We start from the raw sequence: 27,546 nt of genomic DNA on the forward strand, positions 1-27,546 counted from the left end.
AAAAATAGATAAAAATGACTAAGATCCTAGGAGTTTCCACACGAGAGTGACGTATAGAAGTGAGTATGTGTAGGTATGAGTGGAGTGGGGGATATGAAGGCCCAAGAAGACGCTTGTATTATTTTTTTTAAGTTTATTTATTTTGATAGAGAGAGAGAGAGAGAGAGAGAGAGCGAGCCAGTGGGGGAGGAGCAGAGAGAGGCTGGGGGGGGGGGGCGGTACAGAAGAGCTGAAGCAGGCTCTGTGCTGACAGAGAACTTATGAACTGTGAGATCATGACCTGAGCCAAAGTTGGACACTTAACCAACTAAGCCACCCAAGTGCCCCAACACTTGTTTTATTTAATGGGAAGTTGGAGACTAATTAATGATAGATCTTGATAGAAAATATAAGATTAAGTGGGTGTGATTAAGATTAAATGAGTATAACCACCACTGAAAGTTGAAATGGTAATTTTTCTGGACTATTAAAGCCGAAAAGCAGAATACTTCCAACTGATTAGAGGGGGAAAACACACACAAAAAGGCATCCTATAGACTATATCAAATAGGATGGATAGAACTAATGTAAATAAATTGGTATTCACAATAAATGTGAATGCGTTTAATTCCCACAAAAGGTAGTAAATCTTACACGCAATAAAATTATAACCTTGGCTGCAGTTTGCTTATAGATAGGCTTAGCCCAGAACAATCTCATTTTACACCTGTTGCCATATTTTCTTAATTAAAGTTCTGTGCCTCAGGAAGATATTGAACAGCTTATAGAATGTGGGAAAAGCTTCAATATTTGCTTATTAACAAGATTATTTTGGCAATATATGAAAGAGAGATTGAAGAAAAGAGACGGGTGAAATACTCTGGAGATTCTGAATTTACTGTTTCACATGTGGATCAACTAAGACAGTATGTTTTGAGTAGCAGTAATACTGAAGAATGCTTATAGATGTTACTTTTTAAAAAATTCCGTGTAAATGACTATTAAATGCTATGGAGGAAGAGTAAGCTCTGTTATGCTATGTGTGCCTTATATAAAAGATGGACTAGAGTGACCTGTGGAGTAAGAAAAGTTTTCCAGAGGACCTAATTTTAGTGTTCCACCTGATTAACATCTCAGCATTAGCTGGGAGAAATGGGGGTCAAAGGAGAGAACACAATGCTCCATGAAAGGGAACAGGAGGAAAGGAACATGGTTCTAGGACTGAAAAATTACCAATGTGACTGGCAAATAGAAAGGAAAAAATGTCATGAAATTAGAATGGATAGGTGGGCAGAGTTTCGGTTAAGGACGTATTCAAGTTAATAAAGTTGTTAAGTCCATCTTATCAACATCCCAAGTTTCCTAGAATGTTCATTGGGATATCTTACTTAAGGGTACAATTAAACAAATTTTATTCCTAGAGAAATGAAAAGTCATTGTAGGTTTTATAACAGGCAAGGGATGATAATAATAGAATTGTGTCTTACAAAGAATATACTAGTTTCTGTGTAAAAAATGGATAGTTCAGAGGATATATCTGCAGGGCAGTGAGGAGTGTAGGTGAGAGAAGATGGTGATTCAAAGTGGAATGGTGATGGATGAGCTAGAAAGAAATAGACAAATTTAATAAATAGCAAACAGAATTAACAGGAATTGGTGACTTGGGATGTGAGTACTCTAGTTACCTATTGCTGTCTAAAAAATTAGCACAAATTTAGCAACTTAACACCAATTTGTTTGCTCACATTTCTGTGGGTCAGAAGTCTAGCACAGTGTGGCTGGAAACTAGGTATCATGAGGCTGAAATCAGGGATTTAAAACATTTTTTTTAATGTTTATTTTTGAGAGAGAGAGAGAGGTGGAGGGAGAGGGAGGGAACAGAGAGGGAGACACAGAATCCAAAGCAGGCTCCAGGCTCTGAGCTGTCAGCACAGCGCCTGATGCGGGGCTCAAACCCATGAGCTGTGAGAGCATGACTTGAGCCAAGGTTAGATGGTTAACCAACTGAGCCATCCAGGCACCCCTGAAACCAGGGATTTCTAATGAGATCTTCGCTGGAGTCGCTGGGGACAACCTACTTCCAATTTCATATGTGTTGTTGGCAGAACAACTTTTCTTGGGGTTGTAAAATTAAGGCCCCATTTTTGGCTCGCTGCTAGCTACGGATTGTTCTCGACTAGAGGGCATTTTCATTCTTTGCCACTTGACCTCCTTTATCTTTGAAGCCAAGTGTACAGAATCTCCCACCTGTGGAATCCTTCTACACTAGTTTACTCCTTCAAATCCCTTTCAGCAGGAAAAGCCTATCCTTTTTAAGTACTATACTGATTAGGTCTGGCCCAGGGAGTATACTCTCCCTTTCTTAAAATCTACCATGCCAAATAACATAACATAATCACAGGAATAATATCTCATCATATACATGGGTCCCTTCCACCTTCTGAAGGAGATTATAAAAGGGCCTCATTCATCTGAGTTGTTAGAGAATTGTATCAACTACAGTGAAATTTAGGGAGTGGTTAAGAAAAATGACATTATTAAATCTGAGAATTCCTGTCTAAAAAGCATTTAAGTGATGATATTCTGAATATGAATCAAAAGCTCAGAGTTCTTAGAGTACTAATTTGCACTGTGAATTTTCAACTGTGTACCACATTTCCCAGATACATTTGATTAAAGAAATTTGATTCAACAAAACATTGAAGGACCCATGTCATATAGGAAAAATTGCTTAAACATGTAATTCATAAGAGAGTTTATAAAGTAATCAGTCACCGGGAGTCTGAAAATTATTTTTGTCACCTATAAAGGAAGTGAAACAGAAATTCTTTGCTCTACTATGAGAAGTTTGCAAGAATACTGTATTATTTGGTAAAAAATCTTAGAAAGGAAACATGCATTCAAGGAGCTTCCTGTCTTTAGCATTGTCTTGGCTTATTACGACGAACATAGTTCCGGATTTCATTTCTCTGGACAAGGTTAAATACAGTGAAGTTTTTCTGAAGTTATAGAGGGAAAGAGATTTCTGTTTGTTTGTTCTTCCCCATTTAGGTAGCTAATATTTTGTTATTTTCTTATGGCCTTTAGTATAATTGCTTGTGGCTTATGAAAATATGCTGAAGTGACAACAGAAAAAATCCCAAAGGGTAAATTTTATTAATTATGAGAAATGAGTGATGTATGGTATGAAACAAGCCAAGTAAGAAGAAATTTACTCTCAAGCCATAAATTTCATGTAGGAAAACAAAAGCATACAAAGAGATGGAGAGAATGTTCCAGCCACACTTGAAGCAATACTAGTTTTTGTGAGGAAATTCATGTGAAGATAAAGTACATGATTTGTCTCCTAACATAACTAAGTACAAATGATAGAGTAGTCTCAAGGAGAGTGAAAGTGTGCCTTTGATGGAAACGTAAAGCAGCAAAGAAAAAATGACACGTTTTCAATTGCCGAAATGAAAAGACATTTGCTTTGGTTAAAATCGACTACAGTCAGTTTGCATTCGGTGATTGTAAATCAGTGAATATGTCGTATGCAACTTTTGTGCACCTTAAAAGAAAAAAAAAAGTTAAATTACCACTTGTATGTATATGGTCATAGTTTATTTTCTTTTGTTTTGTCACAAACACTGAGGAGACAAATGCTGAAAAATACGATGCATTTGTAACTCTACTGTTTCCTAAAAGCCAAAGAATTGAGAAATGGTGAGAGTTTCAAAACTTTATTTAGATGACAACATTTTTGTTAGAAAATTAGAAAAAGGTAAATGGGTTCATAAAGTTATTTTTAACAGTTTTGGGGTTCTACACCTGTGGATGGCTACCCTCATATTTTATTAGTTCATCATTCATAGATAGAATTGGCAGTGACATTGTTGAATGAATAGTTATGTCTGCTTAAGTACCACTGGAAGCTTCTACTAATGTTAAGGGAGGTGATACCATTGACTCACTTTCATTTTATTGAAAAAATATTGAATCAAGTAATCAAAAATTCTTCACAGTTTGACTACTGTGTTAATATATGCCCAACTTTCTATTTAATGATTTGAATTGGTGATTCAGTGTCTTAATGACTTCTGACAAATAAGATGAACTAAGACTGTTTCCCCTCCTCCGATAATTTAACAATTTAAGTCTAGTATTTCTATAAATATTTCCCTGGGCAAAAAGAGAACAAAAAATGGATTTGGAAACCAGCAAAATATATTGAATTACTGATGTGAATGATCCTGTAGCCAGAAAAGATTATTTACACAGGAAGATCAGTGTCTTAGTGTTAGTGGTTTCACTGGTATGCAAACAAAGTGTTGAATCAATAGTTTTGGCCATGTGACAAAGGTATTTGGACAGATGGTATTTAGAGTGGGTATAACAGAAACTTGTAGCTTCAGATGACTTGTGTTTGAATTTTGGAAGTTGTATTTACAAATTGTCTAAACTTATGCAATATTTTTAATCTTTTGCACCTAGGTTTCTTTACACTGAATATGGAACCACAGGGTAATTATAGGAAATAAATAGGGTAGGAGGAGAACCAGGAATATAGTGATGTACAATTATTGTTATTATAAACCAGCATTTAGTCTTCAATATACCATGCTTTTCATTCTCCACTCCTTCCTGGGTGATTACATGCGAATTTAATTATCATATAATTTTGATAATACTCAGATTTATAGTTCCAATCTAGATCTCTAAGATTCAGACTTTTATTTCCAATTTTCAATTTCCATTTATTAACATGTCTTTTTTTGCTAGGAAAAGAATCAGTAGTAATGACAACATTTTAATTTGTTTAGAAGAAAGATCTCAGTCCATCTTATTAATGTATCCAAACTTTCCTAGGATGTTCATTGAGATATCTTACTTTGAACTCTTCATTCCCACATACTTCTTTTTTGGTATTCTTTGTAAATCTTTTGTGATAGAAAATTTGGGTCCTCCTTGACTCTCTTTCCTTTATCCATTGTACACAGTAGGACTGCTGTGATTTGCTTGGGGTTGCACATGTGATTTTTGCTCATATAATCAAAGAAAATCTCAAGATTTTTGTGAAATTTAGATGTGCCAAAGAAGCTCTTGTTTCATCTAGGTTTGAAATTATGAGGCTGTGAGACTGGAGTGGTTATTGCCACTTTGTCACCATGTGAGAAAAAATTCCTGAAAATAGAGCTAGGATGGGGGAGGCATGGCTGGGATATAGACAGTGCATAATGGTGACATCATTAGTGCCCCTTATAAATTTGTGCTTACACTTGAGCTTTTCATTCCATTTTGCTTGTGGCATTTTGGGTTGGGTTCCCTTTGACTTGGAACTGAGGGATTCCTGACTCACACACATGATTCTCTATCTCCATCATTTCTACTTTCGCTCAGGGTTTTATTACCTCTTTCATGGATTGCTCTTACGCCTCCTTACTGATCTCTTCTGCTGTAATCTTTCTTGTAAGTTCTGTCCTCCACACAGTTCTGAGAATGACCTACCTAACATACCAGTCTAAGCCTGTCATGACCTTGTTTAAAACGTTTTTTCTGGCTACAGAATAAAAACCAATAGCTTTAACTTTGTGTGTGAAGCTCTGCAAGATAAAGCCCCCACCTAACTCGATGATCTACTTTATCATCATTTTCTCTCTTCATATTTGTCCGCTAGCTGTGCTGAACAGCTGGTACAGTTCCCTCACAAACACTGTGGCATTTTTCAAAGCCTTTACTTTACTCAAGTTCTTTTTTGCCTAGGATAGCCCTTATCATTTTGCCTATTGAAGAGTTTAAACAATACTATTCATTCACCTGTTACGAATCAAATTATACTTACAAAAACTGACTCACCTCACACTACTCAAAACTAGGTTGGGTGCTCTTCACCTATGCTTTTAGAGACCAACCACTATTTTTATCATTGGATTTACCATATTATATTCAAAGTATGTGTTCATCTCTAATCAATCCACTTTCCCCCACCACCATCCAATCCCCCTACATATGTGACCGTATATTATTATTTTTCTTTGAATCTCTAGAACCTTAGTAAGTTCCTGGTAAATAATGCCCAATAAATGTTTATTGAACAAGTGAATGTATAACAGAAAAGCACCACCTTGCTATTTGGCTCTTACATTAAGGGAATTTGGAGCTGAATGGAAACATTAAAGACTTTGTAGCTGAATAGAAACTATGGAAATGCATTTCAAAAGAAAATAATATTAAAGAGAATAATATTTCAGTTAATAAAATGTAGGATCAAAATAACTCTCAGGTTTAGGAGTGAAAAATACGATTGCTGCCGTTTCTTTCAATCACTTCAGAAACTGTGATATTTAATTCTTCAGAAGAAGAGAATTGGGTACACTAGTCCAGTTTGACAGAGATTGAATATGTATATCAACTTAAAAACTAAGTTTACACTAATCTTCCATTACAGATGAATCTTTCCTTAATATTCATAAATTAAAGTCAAATTGACACTTCTGTTTTCAATTGAGCTCATGTATTGCATTAAAATTCCCTAACCCCATTATAGCTTACTGACAACCTAATGACTGCAGTATATTTCAATTTTACAAGAACAGAAAGTACAAGAGCCTATTCTAAATTGTATTTGATATTTGCCCCTTTCCATATGGCCATAGGAACATTTTCCCCCCTGTGGGATTTTCCTTTTCCAGTTGGGATTTTTTTCCCTCTTCCATTTCCTCATTTCATTTATAGCAAAAGCCAGTGGTGTCCTGGCTCTCCAATTCTCCTAAATCCTCACCCATAATACATTTGATCCTTATTCTTCATCTCAGTGTTATTTCACCACATTGTAGATCAGTGCCTAATCTCAGATTAAAAGAGGAAGAAACCCTGTGGTGATTGTTCCTTGTACCCACCTTTTGTCCAATGTTACAACAACCCAACTCCAGTGCTAGAGTCATTGGGAGCATCCTCAGCTATGTTAAAGCTGTGTGGAGTGGCGTTAAGACCCTGTTTGTTTTACATAATCTTTTCCCATTATTTCCGTTTTCATTGAGGTTGTTTTTCCAACCCTGGGTTGCAACGAACTGGCCTATAGGAGAAGCCTTACCAGCTCTCTATTCATAATTTAAAAAAATTGATAAGTGTGTGATTTTTCACAGAAGTAGAATTGCCTTACTAACTCTTCAAATGCAAGTTAAATGAAAAGGGGGAGAAATGTGAATATTGTTGGTTTTTCCAATAGAAATTTAAGTATAGGAGACAAAATTATTTAGACATATATGTAAAGGAAAAAAGTTGGAAATATTGAGAATACCACACCACTACCATTCAAAAAGAAATGGTCATTGAATAATGCCTACTGAAGAGATTAATGATTCATTCTTTTTACAACGAACAGCATATTATTGCAAACTGTGTCTCCCACAATTTATTCCCTTTTCCTAAACTGATAAAATACAATACAGTGCCTCAAATAATATTCACTTATCAGAACCACTTGATAAGTATCTCTACTTTTTGTAAAAAAAAAACCAAAAAACAAACAAAAAAAAAAAACTATAGAGGAAAAACTCCCTGTGTAAGCTGGCTAACAGTTTCTTTAGTGAAGCAACATTTCCTACTAAATTCTCTTAAGATGGAGTTTTCAAGTTATCTTGCTCTTCTACAGTTTTATTCTTACACAAATTTATTATAAATTAAGAGCACGAATAGCTTTAAATAGAGTTTTTAAAATGATAAATATCTTACAAATTATTCTTTCAGTTATTTTCTATTTAAGAGTAAAGGAACTATAGCTCTTGAAATTTAGCTGGAGAAAAAAAACACACCACACATTATCATCCAGATTGACCTAATCTTATTCAATGCAGACTGGTTACCTGGAAATAAGAGATGAGGATTTGAGGAATAAGGAATGGATTACAAACAAATGAAAGATACTATTTCTCTATCCTCTTCTTAGCCAATAAACATTCAGGAAAATAAAAATACAAATTTCGTCTTCATGAAGTTAGTAACCACATTACTAGTTTCCAGGATTTAAGCATCCAGTAAACCACAATTTTTTTAAGTGCTCAAATATATGTATGTTCATTGGTGTAATACTATTATTTTGTAAATTTAACACTTTATTTATGAATCATTTATATCTGAAACTCAAAACCAATTGCTCCATTATGTGTAAAAAATTCAAACTAATGGACAGTCTAAATTCTAGACAGGTTTGTGCTTTCTAGAATTGCACTATGAGCAACTCTGTTATGTTATGGCAAATATAAATTGTAATAATTCTTGAAATATTTTCTAAACATATGGAATATGATCATGTAGTGTAATTTATACATTTAACATCAGAAAGTTCATCTTTAGAAGTACTTAAAGATGAACAAAAATAAATGCCTTTATTGAAATAACATCTGGAGGTTTTGTAAATAAATATATTGTAGTTTGTAGTCATTATGATTTTATCAGGAAAATGAAAACTACTCCAAGTGTTTCAAACAGGAAGGGATTGAAATAGGAAATTAGAAGCTAATAAAACTATTGGAGGACTACAAATACAAAGCTCAGGAGAGTCATAATAGTTCCAGGAAATCAGGATATAGAGGAAGACCTGGAAACAACCAAAGTGGTTTATACCAGCTATCCACACTGCTGAATTGAGTTATGTGTAGAATTGAGTTAAACTGCAAATTAAGTCTCAGATTTACTGGCAATGTTTCATGTGAATTCTCCTTAAGTTTTATGCACAAATTAAATACCATTTTAATAAATATAGGTCCCTTATTTGAGTGAAGGACTAGAGAATTGAAAATAATTTTGTATGACAAAAACAGTCAATTAATAGGAAAAACTGGAAATCAAACAGCAGCAGTGTAGGGGGTAAATATCCAAAAACATTTATAACATATGGTAAAAGCTCTATTATTTAAAACAGTAAATAAATATCATCCCTGATTTCTAATTTCACCTATATCCTAAAAAACAATAGTTCCAATCCTAGTTGTGCATTATAATCATTTGAATGCTTTTTTAAAATGCCAGTGCCTGTGCCCAAGAGGAGACTTGTATTTATTTTATCTAAGGTGAACACAGAAATTAATATTTTGTACAATATCCACAGTGCACAATGTGCACTCAAACATGAAAACTCTTGCTTTAAAGATACTCTACAACATATTTACAAGGAAATATGTACAGGAATACTTATATCAGCTTGTTTAAAAATCTGGCACATTGGAAACAAAGGTCTTTCAGAATATGAATGTAAAATTGTATAATCATATAATAGGATATGATAAAGCAGTAAAAATATCTAACTAGAACTATCTATATATCAAGATGAATAAATCTTCAAAGCACAGTATTCCAGAAAATAATTTATAATATTAAGTACAGATTATTATAGTATGTGAAGTCTTAAAAAATTATAATTCAAACTCTGTGGGATATGGCCAAAGTAGGAATGTTCAAAGGAAAATTCATGGTATTAATCTATATAATTTAGAGTCAAGAAGAATAAAAATATAGTAAATATTCTATTCAGACCATTAGAGAAAACTACAAAAAGAAATAAGCTAAAAGCAAAAATTGTATGCTTATATGCTTATACTGATACATATATCATGAATTACTTTTTATTGGAGGAAATAGACAAAATACCATCTATCACAATCAAGAAACAAAGGTGGAAATCACACATACACAATTCAAATTGTGAATAAGAAAATTACCAAAATAATAAAATTATACAATTATTAGTAGAAATATTTGAAATTTTAGAAAAATTAACTCATTATAGGAAAACACAAATGACCGAATTTGACCCCAGAAGAGAGAATTCTTAAATTGAACAATTGTATGGAGAAAAAAAAATACATTAAAGTATTAAAATTAAAGTACATCCATAAAAGTCACTAAGATCAAATATTTCATAGCTTAGGCCTCTCAAAACTTTTAAAACAGATAATCTGATGCTATTTAAATTATGTCAGGACTAAGGCAAATATATTTATTTGTACTGAGATTAACCATCACCAAAATTAAGTAAAAAATAAAGGTGGTTTACACTGTGTTCCTACTTGAGTTTATAGAAAGGCATATGTTTATGAGCAAAACATCTCTGGAATAATAAGCAAAAAAATAATCTGTGCCCATTGGTAGCCTTTGGGGAATAAGCTTCAGAAGACTTGCTTTTTCACTTTATGCTCTTTTGTTTTCATACCATGTGCATTTTTTATCATGTAATTTTTCAATAAAAATAATATTAAATAATGTTAGAATTCTGATAACAAAGGGTTTGAGACTTAAGTGACCATCTACTTAATATAGACTGCTATATGCATAAGGTGTTATATATAAACTTAATGGTAACCACAAATCAAACACCAGTAGCAGATATGCAAAAAATTAGAAAGGATTCAAGTATATCATTAAAGAAAGCCAGCAAACCATGAGAGAAAAGAGCAAGAGAAGAAAGGAACAGAGAATAACTATAAAAACAACCATAAAATAAGTAACAAAATGGTAATAAGTCCATACCTGTCAATAATTACTTTTAGTATAAATGGATTAAACACTCCAAAAGACATAGGGTGACAGAATAGATAAAAAAGTAAGACCCATCTATATGCTGCCCACAAGAGACTCATTTCAGACCTAAAGATACATACAGATTGAAGAGATGGAAAAATCACTTACCATGCAAATGAAAGTGTAAAGAAAGCCAGGTAGCAATACTTATATCAGGCAAAATAGATTTTATTTTTTTTAATTTTAAAAAAAATTTTTTTTTAACGTTTATTTATTTTTGAGACAGAGAGAGACAGAGCATGAACAGGGGAGGGTCAGAGAGAGGGAGACACAGAATCTGAAACAGGCTCCAGGCTCTGAGCTGTCAGCACAGAGCCCGACGCAGGGCTCGAACTCACAGACTGAGAGATCATGACCTGAGCCGAAGTCGGACGCTTAACCAACTGAGCCACCCAGGCGCCCCTAATTTTTTAAAATGTTTTTATTTTTGAGACAGAGAGAGACAGAGCATGAGCAGGGGAGGGGCAGAGAGACAGGGAGAGACAATCTGAAGTGGGCTCCAGGCTCTGAGCTGTCAGCACAGAGCCTGACGCGGGGCTCAAACTCATGGAGTGTGAGATCATGACCTGAGCAGAAGTCGGACGCTCAACTGACTGAGCCACCCAGACACCCCCAAAATAGATTTTAAAATAGACTTTAACAAGAGACAAATGAGGACACTATATATAATCATAAAAGGAATAATCCAACATGAAGATATAACAATTATAAATATTTATGTATGCAACATGAGAACACCCAAATACAGAAAGCAGATAACAGCAAGCAGATAGGAAGTAATTAATAGTAATACAATAATAGTAGGGGACTTCAACACCCCACTATATCAATAGACAGATTATCCAAACAGAAAATCAACAAGGAACAGTGGCTTTAAATGACACATTGGACAAGATGTATTAACAGATAGATTCAGAACATTCCATCCTAAAACAGCAGAACACATATTCTTTTCAAGTGCACACGGAACATTCTCCAGAATAGATGACATATTAGGCCACAAAGCAAGTCTCAACAAATTCAAAATGATCAAAATCATACTATGCATATTTTCCGACCACAACACTATGAGACTAGCTATCAACCACAAGAAAAAAATCTGTGAAAACCACAAATATATCGAAGTTAAATAACATGCCACTAAACAGTGAGTGGGCCAACCAGGAAATCAGAGGAAATAAAAAATACAGGGAGACAAATGAAAATGAAAATACAAAGGAGAGAAAAGCTGTCCAAAATCTTGGAACATGCAGGAATAGCTGTTCTAAGAGGGAAGTTTATAGCAATATAGGCCTACATCAAGAAGCAAGAAAAATCTCAAACAAACTAATCTTATACCTAAAGCGGCTAGAAAAAGGACAAACAAAACCTAAAGCCAGCAGCAGAAAAAAAAATAATAAAGATTAGAGCAGAAATAAATAGAAACTAAAAATCCAGTTAAACAGATCAATAAAACCAGAAGCTGGTTCTTTGAAAACATCAATAAAAATTGCAGGGCACCGGTAGCTTAGTTAAGCGTCTGACTCTTGATTTCATTCAGCTCAGGTCATGATCTCAGGGTTTGTGGTTTCAAGCCCTATTCTGTCTCCCTTAGGGTTCTGTCTCCCTTTATCTCTGCCCCTCCCCTGCTCTCTCTCTATCTTTCTCTCTCTCAAAATAAATAAATGTTAAAAAAATTGAAAAGATCAATAAAATTGATAAACTTTTAGTTAGCCTTACCAAAAAAAAAAAAACAAGAAAAAAAATAAGAGAGGACTCAAAAATTAAAACAAAAAGAAAATCAATAAAATTGATAAACCTTTAGTTAGACTTATCAAAAAAAAAAAAAACAAGAAAAAAATAAGAGAGGACTCAAATAAGCAAAATCAGGGTGTATGGGTGGCTCAGTTCATTGAGCGTCGAACTCTTGATGTCATCTCAGGTCATGATCTCATGGTTTGTGAGCTCAAGCCCCATGTCAAGGTCTGCTCAAGCCCCATGTCTCCTCTCTCTGCCCTTCCCCTGCTCATGATTATAAAGATGATAAACATATATTTTATGTTTTCATAAAAATGATAAAATCAGAAATGAAAGAGGAATAGCAACTGCCACTACAAAAATTCACAGGGTTACAAGAGAATATTATGACAAATTGTATGCAAGCAAATTGGACAACCTAGAAAAAATGGATAAAATGGAGAGGAAACATATGACCTCTCCAAACTGAATAAAGAAGAAATAGAAAATTTGTACAGACTGATTACCAACAATAAAATTGAGTCAGTAATCAAAAACTCTCAACAAATAAAAGTCCAGGAGACCAGACAGCTTCACAGGTGAATTCTACAAAAAAATCTAAAGAGTTAATACCTATTCTTCTCAAACTATTTTAAAAATTAGAAGAGGAAGGAAAGCTCCCAAATTCATTCTATGAGGCCAGCATTACCCCAGTACCCAAACCAGATAAAGACATTACCAAAAACAAAACAAAACAAACAACCAGAAATACAGGCCAATATCTCTGATGAACATTGATGCAGATATCCTCAACAAAATGTTACCAAATCAAACCCAACAATACATTAAAAAAATAATTCATCAAGATCAAGTGGGATTTATACCTGGGTTGCAAATGTGGTTCAATATTTACAAATCAATCAATGTGATAGATACATCACATTAATGAGAGAAAGGATAAAAACCATATAATTATTTAAATAGATGCAGAAAAAAACATTTAACAAGGTATAACATCCATTTATAATGAAAAAAATAAACCCTCAACAAAGTAGATTTAGAGGGACTGTAATAAAGGCCATATATGAAAAACTCATGCTAACATCAAACTTAATGATGAAAACTTGAGAGTTTTTCCCCTAAGATCAGGAACAAGAAAAGGATGTCCACTCTCACCGCCAAAATACCAAGTAATTTTGTATGTTTGCACAAATGAATAAGAAATTGTAAGATTGGCTTTTAATATACTTTTGCTTGTATATAATTTATAGTTATTTAGCCTCAGAATTGCTTTATTGCTATTTCTTTTGGAAAAAGTCAATAATTACATTAAATTTTCAGAATGTATAAAATGGCAAAATTAATCCCCTTTGGTGAAAGATATAGTTCATTGCTGTTTAGGTAGTTTATATTTCTTCTTTCATGCATTAACAGTGTTATGTAACATCCATGCTTCGTTTTAAATATAGGAAGAGATTTATTGTGGTTTTAAATTACATTTGTACTACTAAGGTTTTTCCATGAACTCTTTTAATCATAGATCAAAGGCCTCCTAATGAGAATTAGCCACCCAATCTCTTAATGAGGTGAACAGCCCATCTAACCTCAAAAGGAGTTCAAATTCTTTTGCTTTGAGATATCTACAAATTTATGTCACTCTCCTGCCCAGAGCCCCAGAAAACTTTGAAAAAGACAAATATAGATTAACAGATGATTAAATGTGAAATTCAATAACTTCACTGCCTTGGAATTTTGAAGGACATACATATATCACTTAAACACAATACATGTCATTATAGAAACAAGAAAGCAGGCTGGGACACTGATATTAATTATATCTTTTAAGACCAATCTTCAAACTAAATGAGTTAAGTAGTGATAAATTCCTTCATTTTGATATGTTCTTAATTTTGAAAAATTATATAAGGTAAGAAATATTGTTAAAACTAAAATATCAGGAAATTACTTCATCTGAAAACAGCATCTGACAACAAAAATAAGGTGATATGCCAGATAGCCCTTATTGTGCTTTAAATGTGTGTTGCAATATAAATTATTTCAGTCAAATATTTCTACTTCGTTGAATTCTTGGCCAATCTGTCTTCATTGTTACACATTGAAGCTAAAAATAATCTGTGGAATAAGTGTTATATATTAGAAGTATGTTCATAAAGAGTTAATTACCTTTCATAGACTCCTAATTATTTTCCATGCTTTAGCTGGTTTCCCACTAGGTACAATTTCTATTTTAAAGTGCCCTATAATGGTGAATCCTCCTTTAGTCCCCCTGTCTATACAACTAAATCCAAACATACCCGCCTGGGATTAAAGATCTCCTATAAATAGCATGTTCATACTGGTTGTGCCTGAGCTAGTCTAGGTTTATGCCTGTTGTCCTGGCATAATTAATGTAGTACCCTATTCGCTCTTCAAAGTGTTCTGTCTCAGAATAGAAGAACCACCCTATCTATAATAAAATTCCAGACAACTTTCCCAATCGTATCTTACACTGAAATGCATTTTATGCATCTCATCCTCAATCCAAAGTAAATTGCTTTGTGCTCCCTGTGTGTTTGTCCTTCTCTTTTCTTGTGCCTCTGTTTCTACAGTTCTCTTGTCCTCTCTGAAATGATCTTCATCCCCAATTGCTTTTCTCTCTCCTTCAGTGTTCACCTTAGATATCACCACTATCACAGAACTTTCCTGATTCCGATCCTGTTCTTTCTCTAATTTGTATAGTATTTTACCTAAATCCATTTAACAGTACTATTTTCCATCTTGACTGGGGGTTATTTAATAAACATCTGATCTCCACTGCTTGATTCAGTGTTCCTTCAAGGCAGAATTAGCGCATTACTATCTTAGCAGTCATGTGTTTAACATCTAAGAAGTACTCAACAAATATTGGAGAATAAATAAAAAATTTAAAGTCATACATTATGGTATATTTAAAAGGGGTTATATCCAAAATAATTATATTAGTCAGTGTCAAGAAACTGTGAAAAATAAAATAAAATTTAATGTTATTGACGATTATATTAGATGCTTCTCTCCTAAATTAATGGAAATTTGACCTTATTCTTCATATAGTATATTTAAATAACTTTGAATTTGAAACTCATCTCCTTTAAGATTTTAAGGCCTTTGAAAAATATTTCAATACCATTATTTCATGATAGTTTTGACTTTCCCTGCCTACTGACCTTCAAACCACTAAATTCCCCACCTGTATGATTAAACTCAACAGCTTTGTATAAATAATTTACAAGATTTGAAGTCCTGCATCAGTCTCAGGAATTGTTTGATGTTCTTCTAGGTCCTTTATATGTATTTCTAAAGTTGTTTTACAAAGAAATTACTGTAATCATGTTTATAAATTTAACAAAAACAAAAAAAAGCAAAACCCTTTCTGTAGGAAAAGAAAGCAAATTTGTATTTAAGAAAAATTGCTTTTTTATTTTAACATATATTTAGCATTAAAGGATTAATGACACTGTAGGTTATATATTTGGAAATGAAATAAAAGAAATCCCATCATCAAAAACATTTTCTAAAAGGTGAATAATAATTTTTGAAAGCAGGAGTGAAATGTCAGTAAAGGGAGGATTGTAGTGGATTATTTTACAATATTTCTAAGGCTATAAAGGTAAAAATATTTTTAAAAGTACATAAATATATTTTATTAATATAATATACATTATATACTTATATATATTTAAATTCTAACAAAGAAGTTAATGTTCTTTAAATGGAGAAAATATTGTAATGAATTGTCTTTAGCTATTGCATAAAATACATAAGACAAATCATATTAACATTACTTTGTGGCATCATTTCCTTATTTGCTCCTTGTAGGATGTTTTTAAATAAAAAATCTTTAAATTTTTTTAATGTTTATTTATTTTTGGGAGAGAGAGAGAGAGAGAGAGAGAGCAGGGGCTGGAGAGGGGCAGAAAGAGAGGGAGACACAGAATTCGAAGAGGGGTCCAGGCTCCACGCTCTCGGCACAGAGCCTGATGCAGGGCGCACACTCACAAACTGTGAGATCATGACCTGAGCCAAAGTGGAACATTTAACCGACTGAGCCACCCAGGTGCCCCTAAATAAGAAGTCTTTAAAAAAAGTATCAACTCATGTTCTAACCACAAATGTAGACATTTTGGGTTTAAATGTTATGATATTTTGAATATTAGTGACAATAGAAAAATGTTTCCTGAGGTATTGAAAGGAGCCCCATTCCCTCACATTGAAATCTACTGTCTTAGGGAATTTCAGCCAAACACAATCTTGTAACCTTCATTTTTAAACCAGGTTTCTTCAAATCTTGTGCTTTAAACCCTGCTCAAGGTAGAGTCTATACTATAGACCTGGGATGGTGGCAGTAATCCACTGACTCTTAAAGTCAATGAATACTAGAAAAGTAAGAAATCATATCTTTTGGATTCTAACTTACTGGGTTTTTGTTCGTTTGTTTGTTTGCTTGTTTGCTTTTGTCTGTCCAAAGCCTTTCTTACACTGTAGAGTCTGAGCGAGACTGCATATAAAGTCAGAGGGAAATAATATTTTTATTTAGTTAAGCAAGCCCATAAAAATCAAGTGATTTGGTAATAAAAACTCTAGGCACTAAATTAATGAACAAGTATCTACTAAAAAGGTGTATTGTGATAAGATGCCTAATGAAATTCAGAGCAAAGAATGATGCAGTCTATTCAAGTGATTCAGCTCTCCCAAAACTACATGGCATCAGGAACAGTGGCTAAATGGAAGTACAATCCTTTGTTCTTCACCTCTTGTTTTGCCAAAGTGATTGGACCTCAGGATATTTTAAAGGCTAGCTTTCGTGTACTCTAAATGTTTCAGCAGACATGGACACAGGGTGACTATTAATGTGACTTTGGTTGTAACCAAAATGTGATCAAGTGATGCTGTACAAACACAATTCCTTTACAAGAAATCTTTAACGGCATCATTGATAATATAGATCTGTGAATTTTACAAGTTTAAAAATTCATGGCCAAAAGTTAATGTTTCAATTTATTTTAAATTTCTCGTGCAATAAACTGATATTTTCTAAATCCACAAATTATATGCCATAGATATTGATTCTTTTTCTATCATAAAATTTCAATGTTGCATGTCAAAATAGGATTAGAGAAAAAAAGTTCTACTCCAAAGACCTTTAGAAAAAGTACTGAATTTAACCAGTATTATTCTGTTTTTAAAAACTGATGAAAAATGAAATTTAAAAAAAAAACAAAAATTAATTATGGGCAGTGGTTAACAAGGTCTTATTTTCATTTCAAATATAGTAAATATATACTCTGTTTATGGTCTCTATAAATATTCTTAATACTCTTTTTGATTAGTAAGCTTCCTTTCTTCTTGGATGATTTCATGTTTTCATCACAGAGGCTACTGATCTTTCCACTCTAAGTCGTGATTTCTTTAAATTTTCCAGATCTTTTCGAAAGCCTTTCCTTTTTCATTTTTTTCTTTACCTCAGCTCTGCCTTTTTATACATAAAACCATTCAGCTATTTGAAGTACAAATCAATTTCTATTACATAGTCTTCACTGGTGATGCAAAGTTAATTTAGGGGCGCCTGGGTGGCTCAGTCGGTTAAGCGTCCGACTTCGGCTCAGGTCATGATCTCACGGTCCATGAGTTCAAGCCCCGCGTTGGGCTTTGTGCTGACAGCTCTGAGCCTGGAGCCTGCTTCAGATTCTGTGTCTCCCTCTCTCTCTGACCCTCCTCCGTTCATGCTCTGTCTCTCTCTGTCTCAAAAATAAATAAACATTAAAAAAAAAATTTTAAAAAACCAAAAAACAAAGTTAATTTAATTCAACAGTATTTGGTGTGCATATTATATAATTTATTCCCTAATTATATCCAAATTAACACTTCATTTTATATTATCTTGCAGTGTGCTATAATTCTTTCTTGTACATATACAACTTCTTTCCAAATAAGATTATAAAGATTTAGATGTTTGGGATTAAATTAACAGTAACACACAGTTTCTTATATGTGTTTTATATTTACAAATGTACTTGACACATTACAGGGAACTTATTTTACACTAGGGATGGTTTTCTAAGACTCAGTTCTATGCTTTGGATAAATTTCTGAAACATACTAAAAAACATACTTTCATAGAAAATTTACTTAGGAGGTGACAACAAAATGATAGAGTAGCAGATACAGTTATTGTCCTCCTGCAAAAAACAATAATTTTTTGTCAAATTCTAATGACATTTTTCACAGGAAAAGAAAAAACAATCCTAAAATTCACATGGAACCACAAATGATCCCTACTAGCCAAAATAATTTGGAAAATGAAGAATAAAGCTGGAGGCCTCATACCTCCTGATTTTAAAATATACTACAAAGCTGTAGCAATCAAAACAGTATGGTAGTGGCATAAGGACAGATATAAAAACCAATGGAACAGGATAAAGAGCCCAAGCAAATACAGTCAAATGATCTTTAACAAGGGTGCCAAGAGTACACAAAATGGAGAAAGGATAAAGTCTTCAACAAATTGTGTTGGGAACAGTGGATAGCCACATGAAACAGAATGAAATTGGACTCTTATTTTATACCATGCAGAAAAAAGTCCAAATGGATTAAAGACTTAAGTGTAAGATCTGAAATTATAAAACTCCTAGAAGAAAATACGCAGGAAAATTTGATGTTGTTCTTGTAAATGATTTTGTGGATTTAACTCCAAAAGCATAGGCAAAAGCAAAAATAAACATGTGTAACTATACCTAACTAAAAAGTTTGTAGACAACAAAGGAAACAATGAAATTAAAAGGCAACCTATGGAATGGAAGAAAATATTTGCAAGTCAAATATCTGATAAGGGGTTAATATGTAAGTATAGAAGGAAATCATTCAACTTAATAGTAAAATTAATCCCATGAAAAAAACATTGAAAGTGTGTGATAATACACTTCTCTAAAGAAGACCTACAAAAGGTCAAGGGTATACAAAAAGATGCTTAACATTACAAATCATTAGGTAAATTCAAATCAAAACCACACTGAGATACCATCTCTTACCCATTAGGATGGCTATTACCAAAAAGTAAAAAGATAAATGTTGGCAAGACTGTGGAGTAAAGAGAACCCTTGAACATTATTGGTGGGAATATAAACCAGTACTTCCATTACAGAAAAAAGAGTATGGAATTTCCTTAAAAAATTAAGAATAGAACCTCCAGCAATCCTACTTCTGGGTGTATATCCAAAGGATTTTAAATCAGTGTCTCTAAGAGATATCTACAGTCTCCTGTTCATTGCAGCATTATCCACAGTAATCAACATATGGAAACAACCTCAGTGTCCATTGATAGATTAATGGATAAAAAAATGTGAGATAGATATACATATACCTGTATTTACACAATGGAATATTACTCAACCTGAAAAAAAATATATCCTATCATATGCTACACTATAGATAGACCTTCAGGAATTATACCAAGTGAAATAAGTCAGTGACAGAAAGGCAAATACGGTATGATCTCATTTATATTTGGAATCTAAAAAGAAGTCAAACTTGGGTCATCTGGATGGCTCAGTTGGTTGAGTGTCTGACTTTAGTTCAGGTCATGATCTTGTAGCTCGTGGGTTTGAGCTCTGCGTCCGGCACTGCGCTGACAGCTCAGAGTCTGGAGCCTGCTTCAGATTCTGTGTCTCCTCTCTCTCTGCCCCTCCCCGACTCGTGCACGTGCATGTATACTCTCTCGCTCTCAAAAATAAATAAACATTAAAAAAAAAGTCAAACTCATAGCAACAGGGGTAGAATGGTGGTTGCCAAGAGTTGGAGGATGTGGAAAAAGTGTGGATTTGGGTCAAGGGTAGAAACTTTCAGTTCTAAGATAAATAAGTTTTGAAGACCTAACGTACAGCATGGTGACTATAGTTAATATATTGTATACTTGAAATTTGCTAGAAGAGTAGATCACATGTTCTCAACACACATATACACACCTATGCAAAGTGATGGATATGTATGTCTATTAGCTTGATTATGGTTATCATTTCATAATATATACATATATCAAAAATAATGTTGCATACATTGAATATATACACTTGTCAATCAGACCTTAATTAATAAAGCTAGAAAAAAAGAAAATTTACTTAGCATTCCTGTATGGTCTGCTACATGAAAAAAGTGACTCTAACTGGAGGTCCATTGGACATCTGTAGTTCAACTACTTTGCAATTTTTCAGAAATGAGTATCTGTTACTCTTAAAGAAGACATGACTTACCTATATTTCTATGGAGCTGGCTTAGGGATGTGCATTTTTAACATGCCTGTCAGATGCAACTTATACTCACTAAAGTTTAGACAGTTATTATAGAGAGAATTCAATGAATTGAATTTCTTAAAATCTCTTTAGGTTATTAAAGCAATTAAACATGAAGCATGCAATAATTTTGCTATTTTTGGTAGGTAGAAAGTAATATACTAATAGTTTATATTGTAAAATGCTTTACAGTTAGCACAACATGTATATAACATATCAAAATATTTATTTATAAATATAAAAAGATAAATATCTTAAAATTGAATCTTTTAACCATGAAAACATAGTTTCATTAACTCTTACACTGTATTCATGAAGTAGACATAAAAAGGAAAACCTTCAGCTAATTAGGATAAATATTCAAATGTATGATAGTTTATCTGATCCTCCAAGAAATATTCAGCAAATGTTCCAAACTTTGCCTTATAAGTTAGTGCCAAATGACTGTGAATTTATCTAAAATGCAGCATATGAATATTTGCCAAATGTGGACATTGTTTCTAGGCTTATAACAGCTGTTTTAGTAAAACAGAATTTCAGTGTATCAGATAATATGAAATGTGTAAAGATTAATCAATATGTAATGACATTTTTGCATTTGAATCTTATATCCATTTATCTAGAGGTATCAAGATTTGAAAATTTCAAACATTTCTGCCTTAGTACAGAGTTAGTAAGATCAATAATTTCATTGAATTCAAGTGGGTATTTCTTAATATAGATTTTTAAGGCAAGAATTCTATTAATAGTAGCATACTCAAGGCACATTTTCTAGGGGGAAATGAGAACCTACTAATAGTTTTTTACTGTGTTTTTTTAAAATAAGTGTTTCTGTTCTCTCTCTCTCTCTCTCTTTTATACATTGTTCTATTACAGACCATTTTCCCTGTGACCCCTCAGGAAAAGTAAATTGTACCTTTGATGTTTACAAATTTTATTTTCCCCCTCGAGTTATGTACATGGTCAGCAATTAAGAAAAAGATCTGTGACCTCAGAAGGCTGGGTATGATGGTGGCTAACCTAGGAGTCCTTCCATTTAACACATAAGTTTCCATCAATACTAACATCATAACCATTTACTTGATAAAAAATAAAGATTTCTATTTTTTATGACCAAGGCATAATCCATAAAAATAACTATCTAGTCATTCCATTTACTCGCTTGTGCAGGGTGGTTACCAAGTCTCTAAGCATGTTTGTTAGAGATGTCTTATACTTCTCCTTAATTTTTTCATACAAATTTTATTTTAGCCAATATCTTCTGGATATCTTATTCTGGGTTGATAGATAAAAGTCATTAACAAATTCAGTGACAAATATTTTGAGATCTATACTTATTCTTTGGTGGAAATGATAAATTTCTTTGCTTTTTAAAATAATTTATTGTCAAGTTAGCTAACATACAATATATACAGTGTAGTCTTGGCTTCTGGAGAAGATTCCCGTGATTTATCACTTACATGCAACACTCAGTGCTCATCTCAACAAGTGCCCTCCTTAATCCCTATATCCCATTTTTCCCACCCCCCATCAACACTCACCTACTCACCTTGTTCTCTGTATTTGAGTCTCATATGGTTTTCCTTCTTCTCTGTAACTTATTTTTCCTTCCCTTCCCTTTGGTCTTCAAATTCCACATATGAAAATTTTCTTTTACATTGACTTGTGCACAAAGAATCCATCTGACAACTGGTCTTTTTTTCCTGTCAGTTATTATAAGATTAATTCCTTCAGGTTTAAAAGTTGCTTGGTTATATGAGAGTACTTGCTCATAATATGTGCCAATTGTGAAAGCATATATGTTTAAGTAATAATTTACTTTAAAATTTCCATGAGCAAAAATATCTGTGAAATCACAACTTTAATGTGCTGGGTCATATTGCTGAAAATATGTTAAATAAACATAAAATTAGCATAATGTTTATCCTGTTACCAGCTATAATTATTGTACTTTTATCTGCCTTATCACATCCATGAACTTTTGGTTATTTTGTTCCTCTGATGGTTGAAGAATATGGTTTGCTCATTATATTTATTCAATATTTCCCAATGAGATGTCCAAGCATTGTCCCAGTGATATGTAGGTTCAAAAGTTCAGTGAGATACAGAATCAGCCATAACAATAGAGCTTCAGTTACCTTATCTGAGACAGAAAAAGACAATTTTGTACCCTTTATCCTATTTCCTTAATATCATAGTGATTCAAACTTGGAAGAATGGCCTGCATTATGGTTTGAGGGATTTGAGGACCTATGAATCCCAAATATTTTGTCCTCCAGATCCATATAATGCAGCTACTCCATAGCCTGGAAGATTCACCCATAGAGCAAGTAGATACTGAAATTAAGAAAGTGCTCTGTGTTTTGGGGGCATAAACATGGAAAGAGAGGACTTTGGAAAAGCAAAGGAAAAATTCTAAATCATGTAAAAGCATTAAGAAGGACATTCCCTGAGATACAGCATAATGTGGGAGCAAACTGATTATACCTTTTACCTAGGTGTGATGTGGGAAGATTAGAAGGGGGATTGGGAAAGCAGCTCCCAGTTTTCCCAGGGTTGGTCATAAATAGTGTACTGAGGACACATTTCTTTCAGGCATCTAGGTTACATATAGTATCTGGCTCTGTATCTTCATATTTAACATATTAGAAACCAAACTATCAGTGATTGAGGGCAAGACATCCTAAGCACCACAAATGCAGTATCTGGGACAAAGCATTAAATCTGGAAGATATAATCTTTGTCTCTCTTTCCTTCCCATGGTAGGGATTACTTATGTCCTACACTGTATTGCATTGCAGTCACGAGAAACAGGCATTGGTGCTCTACTGCTATAGAGAGTTCTCATGGGAAAAGAAAAACGTTGGCCCACTGAAGGAAAACAGCCAGATAAAATTATTACAATCTATTGTGTCACTCTCTGAGTCCACCCAGTTATGTCATGAAACAGGATATACATATGTATACAGTGGAATTAGTATTCAATATAAGAAGCATTTGTTCCTTGATTATTTATTCCTTTAAACAAAGGAGGGTCACTTGCACTTATTTTGTTCTGTAGCTGAAAATGTATACAGAGATTTCTGGAAAAAAGATTTAATCTGATGTAAGGTATATTAGGTCAAAGTGTGATTAGAAATTTTGTGGAAGAGGGAAGTATAGTAAGACCCTGAACTCACCTCCTCCCATGGTCACAACATCTACAACTACATGTGAAATAATTCCCATTGAAAGAGAACAGAAAACTAACTGAACAGCTTCCTCCACAATGAGAAGTAAAAGGGCTACATTGGAGAGGCAGAGACACGGCCTTGTCAACCCCCCCTCCACCCCTCCCACCCCCCCACTCCCGCCACCCAGCGTGGTGACATGCAATACAGAGAGATCCCATGATCCTGGATCCTCTCCCAGAGGATCAAGGGGTTTGTGCCCTGTTATCAGGCATTTCAACCCTTGGGACCTGTACCAGAGAGATGAGGCCTCAAAAATGTGTGGTTTTGGAAATGAACAGTGCTTATATCCATAGGACCTGGGAAAATGTGTAATCTGAGATATTTCTTTTGAGGGGTCATTCACAGACTCATTTTGAGTGAGCTGGAAACCAGCTCAAAGGCAGCAGTTTGAGAGGTGATCATGTTACATGTAGAGGTTATTCAGCTGCTAATCTTAAAGTGTCTGTCAAAGGGGCAGGGATTAATTGGGATTTTACTTGGGGAAAGAGGCAGTGGAGAGTACCATTTTTTGCACTCTCCCTCTACCTCGTTAGCACAGACCAGGCATGTGTGGACACAACATCACATGCCCTGCCCCTAATACTCATGCCAGGCCTTGCCAAAGTTGTAGACAAATGCAGTTTACACAGGCATGCGTCTTAATTGTGGGGCTCTGTTGGTCAGAGGGGTTTGCACCCCTGGGCCCCACAGGACTGAAACTATCAGAAAGACAGTTCTGGTCAGGATACCATACCCAGGGCACTACACAGAGAGCAGACTGAAACATACCCCAGACTGCATGTGAAAGAGACCCATTTAAGTTTCCTTGATAGGTTGAAGTTTGCCACACATATTAAGGCTACAGAGAAACTCTAGGTAATGTAGGCAGGGAGATACTGCCTGTATATCCTTCCCTAGGTCTTGCCACAGGGATATCTAGAAAAGAGGTTACTACCACTCTAAAAGAGTGAAAGTCATTGCTGAGCCGTGGTGACTTTTCTTATGAACAATTCTATAACAAATACTGCATATGTATATACATGTATATATATATATATATATGTCTATATAGTAACATATAGACATATATATGTGTCCAAGAATAAGAATACTTTATGTGAGTAGGGTTATCAAAGTAAATTATTAATGATCCTGACTGCTGATAACTCCCTAAAAGCCATGTTGTTTGACCTCCTATTCTACATTTTGTAGGATGATTCCCTCATCCCATGTATAATCTTCAGGGACCTTGCCTGCTGATGGACATGTATTTTTTATAGGGTCATACTCCTTGGTATTCTGTATCCTAGACTATGTCAATAGTGACCCTTATTAGGTACCTCTGTTCAGTGGGGATAATGGTTCCTTCTAATCCATGTCGTTGCTGGTATGTTTAGAAGTGGCAATGCTGTTAATGGTAGGGTTCCCATTTTCTTATCATAGTTTTCCATTTCAAGATATTCTTCATACTCAGTCCTGCACAGAGATTCTTTTAATAAATAGATGACAGTTATTAACTCATCTTTATTGGTTTCCCACAAAATGAAAATAAGTCCTGTATGCAGTATGCATTCTGACTTTAAGATTTCATGCCAGTGCATTGATATAAACATCATTAATCTTATGATCAAGTTACATGGCTATTATTAGCAATTGTGTGTCATATTCTAACCTTTGACTGTATAAATTAGACATAAATGCAGTATTACATGTTCTTCTAACCACTCATTAAAATTGGAACTGTTTAACCATATAATTCAACAATATTATAAAATTCCAATCTGAAATTATAATCTCAATGTGTAATTAGCTCATTAACTAATTACATAAATATTCTTTATAGCCCTCCTGTGTTTGGGGCCCTTATACTAGATGTTGGAGATATAGATATAAAAATTAGTATCCTAGAGTTTACAGAGGGTTCATAATATATTTAGTGCTGGAGAAGACATTGGAATAAGTGCTATGAAAAGAGTACTACATATTTACTGTGGAAGTTCACATATGGTCACATATCTCAGCCTGGGGAGAGAGGAGTTACTGAGTGTTTCCATATGAAATCATTTTTAATCAATTTACTGAGATATAATTTATGTACAATAAAATGGACACATTAACTCTACAGGTTGATGACTTCTGACAACTATATATAGCTGTGTAACTTCCACCCCAGTTAAGAAATAGAACTTTTCAATATTCTGTGAAATTCTCTTGACCTTTTGCAGTCTCTCCTTGCATACCCTTTCCATCAGCCATCCTAGAATGGCTCATTGTTGAAGCGAATTTTTATTAGGTCTTCAAGTAATTAATTAACTGTATAGGAAGAAGGAGACGAAAAAACACCTGACTGAAATTAGGGCTTCTATCAGAGAGTGCAGGAAGATGAGACTAAAGAAGTTAATGGAGTTAGATTATAATGACCCTGAGAGTAATTTTTAAATTTCCAATTTTATCATCATGGTTTTGGGAAGTCTGTGAATGGGCTTAAAACTTAGGTGAGTCATAATAATAGCAGGAAACAACACTGAGTGCTTACCAAGGAATAGGCACTTACAGGCATGACAATTGAACCTTGAAAGGAAGATACTTCTTATCTATTAAAGATGTAACAACAAAGAATCTCAAAAGTATTAAATGAATTGCTGGCTCATAGTTTGTAAGGACTCCTAGGAGGATTTTACACAAAAGCTCATATCATTTCATCTTCAACATCAAGTGTTTTTTAAAACATTAACAGTACATTGACAGATAAAATCAGTTAGGCTGGTAGCAGAGGTACCAATGAGAAATAATGAGGCTTGTACAATGAAAGAGAGGAAGTGTCCAGTTTGAGAGATAATTAGAAGATAGAATCTCCAAGGCTTAATAATAAAACATTGAAGGGAGGATTTGGTAGAGAGAGTACTGAGGGTCATTCCCAACTTAGATGATTAGATGATGTAATTACCTAAAATGGTGAGAAGAGAAAGAGAAGCAGGTGTGGAGATGATAAGTTCAGTGTTGGCCATGCTGAATTTAAGTACCTACGTGACTTCCAAGTCTTAAAGTCTGACAGGAAGTTGGAAATATGGATCTAAATTTCTGAGATTTCTGAGGTCCTGAAAAAGATATAAAATTGTTAGTACACAGGTCTTTGTTAAAGCCGGGGGGGTGGGCGGGGAAGTAATTAGCAGAAGGCTGAAGATAGGAGAGGGAAATAGGAGTCTTTAAGGAGTTCTGGGAAAAACAAAAGAGATCTATCTAGCAACAAAACAGGAAGACATAGTAGAGACCAGTTGTTGGGAGCCAAGGGCTGGTGGGCTCCACGTACTAGTGTTCAGTGGTATCAAAAACAGTGTGAAGTGAAAGGAAAGAAGAGATTTAATGCATCATTACATTTTGAATCCAGGTGGTCAAGGGCAATTTGAGTGAAAGTAATGTCTTTGATAGAGGAAGAAATCAGACTGATATGAGTAGGAAAAAGGAAATACAGACAATATAGAAAACTCAAGAAGCTTAACTATGAGGGAAGGAAACAATTGGAGAAGTGATTATAGGAAACCATAAAACTGAGGGAGCTTTTAAAAAATTTTTAATGGAAAATAGGTGATGGACTTTAAAGCAATAGAGACAGTCAACAAGAACAACAAAAAAAGGAAAAATAATGAAAAAGAAGAGACTCTGAAAAGATTTCTGGACTGCTAAGGAAGCTATAAAATTGCTGGTGTACAGGTCTTTGTTAAAGCCCGAAGAAAATAAATAATTAGCAGGGGAGGGGTTAA

The 27,546-nt window shown here is 34.0% G+C and overlaps 1 long non-coding RNA gene across 3 annotated transcripts in view; it reads left to right on the forward strand.

The window, feature by feature from the left end:
- The window catches only part of LOC122226371, a 220,068-nt gene that overhangs the window by 135,820 nt on the left and 56,702 nt on the right, over window positions 1-27,546 (forward strand). For 2 of the 3 annotated variants that reach the window (XR_006205599.1, XR_006205598.1), the window contains exon 5: window positions 733-1,422. The exons of the other annotated variant lie outside the window; for it this stretch is intronic. This is a non-coding gene — a long non-coding RNA (uncharacterized LOC122226371). Of the gene's footprint in view, window positions 1-732; window positions 1,423-27,546 lie in introns of those variants that run through there. 3 annotated transcript variants of the gene reach the window in all.

The sequence above is a fragment of the Panthera leo genome, chromosome C1 (assembly GCF_018350215.1).
Source record: "Panthera leo isolate Ple1 chromosome C1, P.leo_Ple1_pat1.1, whole genome shotgun sequence".
NCBI lineage: Eukaryota > Metazoa > Chordata > Mammalia > Carnivora > Felidae > Panthera > Panthera leo.